This window comes from Zea mays, chromosome 1 (assembly GCF_902167145.1).
Source record: "Zea mays cultivar B73 chromosome 1, Zm-B73-REFERENCE-NAM-5.0, whole genome shotgun sequence".
Classification (NCBI taxonomy): Eukaryota; Viridiplantae; Streptophyta; class Magnoliopsida; order Poales; family Poaceae; genus Zea; species Zea mays.
In genome coordinates, this window is record NC_050096.1 from 111366693 (window position 1) to 111374553 (window position 7861).

Here is a 7861-nt window from a genome sequence, read left to right on the forward strand (position 1 = left end):
AGCTTCCAATTGAAGCTCCAACGGCTTCTAGGCCCCTTGGGGCTATAAAAGGGACCCATAGGAGCCTCCAACAAGGGTACATGAGCAGCCAACAAGTCCATACATCATTTGGATCAGTTCTTTCTCTCCCTCTCTTGTGTATCTCTCTAGTTTGTGTAGAGGCAAAGCTATAAGCCTTTAGAGAGAGGGGAAGTGCTGTTGAGAGCTAGAGCAAAATCTTGAGCGTATTGTTACTTTGCCGGAGTGATGTCGAGAAGATTGTAAGCAGCCACAACATCGTTGTAACTAATATCAACATAGTGGAAGGCTCTATCTGTTGCACTGATAGATCTAAACAAATGGAGGATGGAGTTGAAATAGTCTCCAAGCCAATGTGTGGCTAACTCCAACGAGGACTAGGTAAGCATTTCAGGCTTCGCCGAACCTCGGGATAAATCCATGTGTATGTGTGCTCTGTTCTGTGTTGTGTGCTGTTTTTTCTGTCTTATTTGCTTTTTATACTTGCACTTCAATACTTATACGTGGTACAAGCTGTCTTTGAAGTCCAGGGTATTTTAAGACAGGAACTTCAATTCCGCTGCAACCTACTTGAAGGGTCCACTACGATCTAGTCTTCGAGTAGAGCAAGAATTTCTAGTTTTTAAGTGTTAATTTTTATTTGCCTATTCCTGGACAAAGGGAACTTTCACAACAGCTGGGAACTTTCACAACAGCTATTACCTTGTTCAACAACATCGAGAAGAAACTGATGACGACTGTCAACTACTGGGATATACTGAGAAACGAGCCAAAGTGGTTGGACCTGCAACAGAAGGGTCCTCACACGCGAGGAGGCAAGGATACACCTGTTCAAATTCCAGTAACGGGGCGTTTGGATCCCTTCATTTTAAAAGAATTGGAATTCACTCAATAAAGTAACTTATTTAGTTTGGAATTTGTCATTCCACCACTTTTCAAAGTTCAGATATAAGCCTATCTAAAATTCATAGGGTGTAGGATAGGAAATGATTTTATACATGATTAGAATTTGTTTCTAATCTGTAACTTACATGACACTCTTTGTTCTACTCCTCTATAATAAAAATGTAGCACATAAATATCTAGGACATCTTGCTAATAATAGTATACAAATATATTTTGTATAAAAATGAATTAGCTTAATTGATATATGCCTAAATTACTATTATTAGAATGGAATTCAATTCCAGTGATCCAAACGCCCCGTAAATGAAATTGAGGATGAAGCAAGAGACAACCAAAGTAGGAGAGGAAAGAGGCCGATGGGTAGGGATGTTGCTAAAGCTACTAAAAGATGTGTGAAACGCAACCTTCAACCATTCCAGCTCGGAGTACACAAGCTTGATGTCCAACATGCACTCGAGAAGATTGCAGCTTACAAAGAAATTCAAGGAACTGTGGCATCCAACATCAAAGAATTAATCATAGTTCAAAAAACTTGTTTCAATGAACATAAAGAACTGACTAAGCAGGCGATGAACTTCAATAAGATGAAGTGGGAGGCACAGCAGGCGAAGGGGGTAGCTCAGGAAGAAGAGCGCATAATGTCGATCGATCTATCGACACTGCCTCCAGCTCAAAGGACCTACTACGAAGAAAAGCAGCGTCGTATCCTAGAGCGTATTGCACGGGAAGATGAGGAATGAACCATGAGTATGGGTCAAGTTTTTTCATATTACTGCATTTTGTTGTATGTGGACGATTAAGTTTTGTCTATTCATTTACACAATAATTTGCATCAATCAGCATTTTGTTCTATGAATTATTGCCCATCGAGTTGAAGCACCCCAAAAGCACACTCAATATTTTTCCGCACTCCTTCCTACACTTCTGTGTCTATCGTCGATGAAATTGTTGTTCCGAGTATAAGAGATTCGGAGCAAAGTAATCGGCCATGGTACGCTGGTGACTGGCGGCATGGTCCCTGTTAACAACGACGTGACTGGGAACGAAGCCTCGGCCCCTACGGATCAGCCTTTGGGAGTCCTCTTCAAGCATTTGGTGCTCAGCAGCATCCATGTCATCATCAAACATAAAGTCGAGTTTGTCACCCGCACTGCTAAGAATAAGCGCGCTAGCGTTGTGAGAGTGTTGTTGTCCATGGGACGTGAGAATGGATGGTTGTCCATGGGAGGTCAGAATGGATGGAGTGAGGAGGAAGCCCACATGACACCTAGTTATATACACTACCAGAATCTAGCTCATTGCCAAGTGCTCAGCGCTTTGTCGAGTGCTTTTTGTCGGGCACTCAGCAAAGAAGTATTTGTCGAGTGTCACGCTCGGCAACATTCTACTCTTGGTAACGACGACGTTTACCGAGAACATGACACTCGGTACAGGAAGAGTCCAGTCTTAAGGAACCTAGCCGGTCTACATTGAAACCCTATGATTTCATGTGTAAGAGACTTAGGTGTCTACACATAGTGTGTCACAACTTTCTCAAAAAATTCTAAAATTTTTATCACAACCTCTACATATGATATCATGACATGTGGACAAGTTTCATAATTTTCTAACATTGTTTGTGTTTTGTATAATTTTTAAAAAACTCGATGTCAAGTTCACGGTCATGTTTAGTGAGCATGGTGCTCGAAGATTCTGGTCTGTTCCTTAAATTAGCCGTAACTTGTGTTAAATAACATGGATACCATTTTTGCATTCATGGTTTTATATTTTTCGAGTGACTTGCAGTTCAAATCTGAATTATTCGAGGAAATTCAATTAAACGAACAAAATCTAATAGTTATAGCAAACACTTTTATAATTGTGCAAAAATGGAACATGTAAGTCTACATAGTGTAGAAACAAACAGCAAAAAGTTTGGCTAGGAAAAGAAAAAAAATAAAAATGTACTTTGCCAAGTGTCCAAGGATAGCACTCGGCAAAGAGTACTGTGCCGAGAGTCTATACTGGAGGTACTCGGCAAAGGTTTCAGCACATATTTTTTAAATAATAAAAAATCTTTACTGAGTGCTTGATCTTGGGCACTCGGCAAAGGCTTCATCACATTTTTTTAAAATAATAAAAAATCCTTTGTCGAGTGCCAGATCGCGGGCACTCGGCAAAGGCTTCGCACATATTTTTTAAATAATAAAAAAAATCTTTGCCGAGTGCCAGATCGTGGGCACTCGGCAAAGAGGTCGAACATAACCTGTACACGTGGTCTTCTCCTTTACCCATCCTTTTCTTTCTTCACGCCGCCGCTGAGCTTCACGCTGCCGAGCTCCACCCGGCTTCACGTTGCCGCCTCTCTCCTCCTTCGTCGCCCACCGTCACCGTCATGCCCCTCTCACCACTGTGCCTGAGCTCGGAGCGTCGTTCCCGTCGCCGCCGTGCCGCCCACCGCCGTGCCCCTCGCCGCCGGTGCCACGTCGCCCCTGCTCCGGTGTTCCTGAGCCGCCACCACCACACCACCGCTGCAGCCGCCACCGGAGGTTGCTTCTATGCATACCAAATTACTAGTTAATTGTGACATGAGCATACAAATTTACTAGTTAATCCTTAATTCATTTAGTATTTGTTAATGTTAATGAGATTTTGAAGTTTCTTTGTTCCTAGTACTATAGTTCAAAACTACAAAAATGAGACTATAAACAAAATCAACAAAACCGTTTCTTGAGTTAAATGTATACAATTCAAAGAAAACAATCTTACTCAATCTTGTGTACTAGGCTATTTTACATACTGCGTTATATGACTCATGTATATATGATTGACGACCATCATGTCGTTGATATATGTGTGTATGTCAGCCATCGTGTTGTTCCATTTATTTGTAGGTTTTGGAAACCTCCCAGTGCGGGGGAGGTGCTGCCAAATTTTTTTGACAGACTTGTGTTCTTTATATGTAGAAGATGGAGGACCGTGAGTGGATGAACACGAGCAGTGTAGGAAGGAATGATGTCACCCCTGAATGGATTAGAAAGATCGATGCTTTCGTGGAACAGGGATATGACGAAGCTGCTAAAGGAGCGAGTCTAGTCCCATGCCCGTGCAGCAAATGTGCCAACCGGAAAAGAAAATCAAAGAAGGCCATGGTAGAATATATTTGGAAGAATGGATTTACACCGGACTATACTCGGAGGATCTTCCATGGTGAAGAACATCGTACGAGTGTAACACCCAGGTGTTACCTAGGGTTTCTTCTCAGTCCTAGCATCAAGGCCATTATCTCATGTGGATCAAATTGAGCAAAAGACACCAAAAACTTAGGAGCAAAAACTCAACAAGTCTTTTTATCTTAAGAATCATGACTTAATCATATCATGCACTCAAAGTGGGGAAAAAGTCCAAACCCTAGAATAACCTTAATTAGGTCATTTAAGTGAAAAGGGAGAAATTGGTAAAAAGACCATGAAAAACTTGGAATCATGGCCTAGGCCAATTATAAAAGTTGAAATACACTAATTAAGCTACAAAAACTACTAGAAAAGTTTGACAAAAATAATTTTTTAAAATCCCCAAAAAGGCCATGCAAGTGGAAGCTCTCTAGGGAATTCTGAAAATTCAGATTTCTGAATTTTAGCCCTCGCCTAGAACTTGAGCGCGTTCACCTTAATCCCTAACTCAAAACCTTAAGCCCCCATTGACAAAGTTGTGCTAAATTAACCCCTCTGCAACGTGTGTGAAGATGGCATCGAGATTTGTGCCCTAGACACATCAAGTCAAGGGTTTTAGCTCGGATAGACGCAGTGAGATAAACCCGATTTGATCACCCCATATCTTTGGCTCCAGTCAATGAAATCTATAAGCCGCCACACATAAACGACAAAGGAAGGTCCGGTGAAGAGATCTCTCAAGGGGATCATGGCCATAATCGCGAAGATTTGGAGCCAATGAGCGCTTGAACATGACCACTCTCTGCGCTGCCTCGTGCTCGACGTCATGCCCAGGCGCCAGAGCGCACACTGGCGCTCCCCCGCGCTCGCCTTGAGCGCATGTCAGAGTAGCCCTCGGCCGAGCTTGCCTGCGCCCTTAAAGACCACCCCCGGACGCGCCACACTTCGCTCCACGCCTGCCCCCGTTGTCCCGACCCTGTCCTTAGCTCCGGCGAGCTCTGCGTCGCCCGCCAAGCCACCCGAGCACTCGGCCGCCGTGGCCAAGCCACTCCAGCCCATCTTCGCTCGATCTCGTGCCTCGACTAGCTTCGCCAGAGACCCATGAAGCTCCCCAAGCCCTCAGAACCGACAGAGCTTCACCGGAGACCCTGAATCTGAAAGGGAAATGTGCCTTTGGGCCATTTCTAAGTATTTTGGTGATTGAGTGCCAACACAAGTGCTTAAATGTGAATCTATGCTCATGGATGAACAAAGTGCAAATCTAGAGCAAAGGTATGTTTCTAAGTCTTAGTACATTGGTTTTGTGTACTAATATACTTGTCTAAGTATCAGAAACAGGAAGAAGAGGAAAAGAGAAGAGTTGGCTGTGTACAGCCAAGAGGCTGTTTCGGTCTGGAGCACCGGACTGTCCGGTGGTGCACCGGACAGTGTCCGGTGCGCCAGGCTGCCTCGGGCAAACTGGCTGCTCTCGGGAATTTACCGACGACGTACGGCTATAATTCACCGGACTGTCCGGTGTGCACCGGACTGTCCGGTGAACCAACGGTCGGCCGGGCCAACGGTCGGCCGCGGAATCTGCGCGCGACACGTGGCCGGGCTAACGGTCGGGTGGGGGCACCGGACTGTCCGGTGTGCACCGGACATGTCCGGTGCGCCAACGGCTCCCGCATCTGCAACGGTCGGCTTCGCCATTTAAGGAAGGAAATCGGGCACCGGACAGTGTCCGGTGTGCACCGGACTGTCCGGTGCGCCCGACGACAGAAGGCAAGGAGGAACTCAACAACTTCAAGCGCAATGAAGTTTGGACACTGGTGCCTCGTCCCAAGCAAAATGTTGTGGGAACCAAGTGGGTGTTCCGCAACAAACAGGACGAGCACGGGGTGGTGACGAGGAACAAGGCTCGACTTGTGGCAAAAGGCTATGCCCAAGTCGCAGGTTTGGACTTTGAGGAGACGTTTGCTCCTGTGGCTAGGCTAGAATCAATTCGTATCTTGCTAGCATATGCCGCTCACCATTCTTTCAGGTTGTTCCAAATGGATGTGAAGAGCGCTTTCCTCAACGGGCCAATCAAGGAGGAGGTGTACGTGGAGCAACCCCCTGGCTTCGAGGATGAACGGTACCCCGACCACGTGTGTAAGCTCTCTAAGGCGCTCTATGGACTTAAGCAAGCCCCAAGAGCATGGTATGAATGCCTTAGAGACTTTTTACTTGCTAATGCTTTCAAGGTTGGGAAAGCCGATCCAACTCTGTTCACTAAGACATGTGATGGTGATTTGTTTGTGTGCCAAATTTATGTCGATGACATAATATTTGGTTCTACTAACCAAAAGTCTTGTGAAGAGTTTAGCAGGGTAATGACTCAGAAATTCGAGATGTCGATGATGGGCGAGTTGAACTACTTCCTTGGGTTCCAAGTGAAGCAACTCAAGGACGGCACCTTCATCTCCCAAACGAAGTACACGCAAGATCTGCTAAAGCAGTTTGGGATGAAGGACGCCAAGCCCGCAAAGACTCCGATGGGGACCGACGGACACACCGACCTCAACAAAGGAGGTAAGTCCGTTGATCAAAAAGCATACCGGTCAATGATAGGGTCTTTACTTTATTTATGTGCTAGTAGACCGGATATCATGCTTAGCGTATGCATGTGTGCTAGATTTCAATCCGATCCTAAGGAGTGTCACTTAGTGGCGGTGAAGCGAATTCTTAGATATTTGGTTGCTACGCCTTGCTTCGGGCTCTGGTATCCAAAGGGGTCTACCTTTGACTTGGTTGGATACTCAGACTCCGACTATGCTGGATGTAAGGTCGATAGGAAGAGTACATCGGGGACGTGCCAATTCTTAGGAAGGTCCCTGGTGTCATGGAACTCTAAGAAACAAACTTCCGTTGCCCTATCCACCGCTGAGGCCGAGTACGTTGCCGCAGGACAGTGTTGCGCGCAACTGCTTTGGATGAGGCAAACCCTCCGGGACTTTGGCTACAATCTGAGCAAAGTCCCACTTCTATGTGATAATGAGAGTGCTATCCGCATGGCAGAAAATCCTGTTGAGCACAGCCGCACAAAGCACATTGACATCCGGCATCACTTTCTGAGAGACCACCAGCAAAAGGGAGATATCGAAGTGTTTCATGTTAGCACCGAGAACCAGCTAGCCGATATCTTTACCAAGCCTCTAGATGAGAAGACCTTTTGCAGGTTGCGTAGTGAGCTAAATGTCTTAGATTCGCGGAACTTGGATTGAATTGTAGCATACATGTATTTATGCTTTTGATCATGTTCCTTTTTGCATTTTGTTGCTTATTATGGTGCTCAAGTTGTACAAACACTCCCTGGACCTCACAAGTCCGTTGCAAAGTGATGCACATGTTTAGGGGGAGATGTGTTACAACTTGACCCTTTGAGACTAACCATGTGCTTGAGTTTGATGATTTAGTCTCGAAGGAGGATTGAAAGGGAAAAGGTGGACTTGGACCATGAAAGACTTCCACTGCACTCCGATGAGAGGGTAACTTATTCCAAGTTCATCTCATGAACTCTTATTGCCATTTGATCTTAATTGAAGACTTTGGTGAGGCAATGGGGTTATAGGGCCAAGATTGATCCCGTTTTGGTGCTTGATGCCAAAGGGGGAGAAAATAAAGGCCAAAGCAATAAATGGATCAGCTACCACTTGAGAAACTTTGAAAACAGTAGGATAGAGCTTTTGGTTTGTCAAAACTCTTGCATTGTCTCGTTTGTCAAAAGTTGGCCTCTTGAGGGGAGAAGTGTTGATTATGGGAAA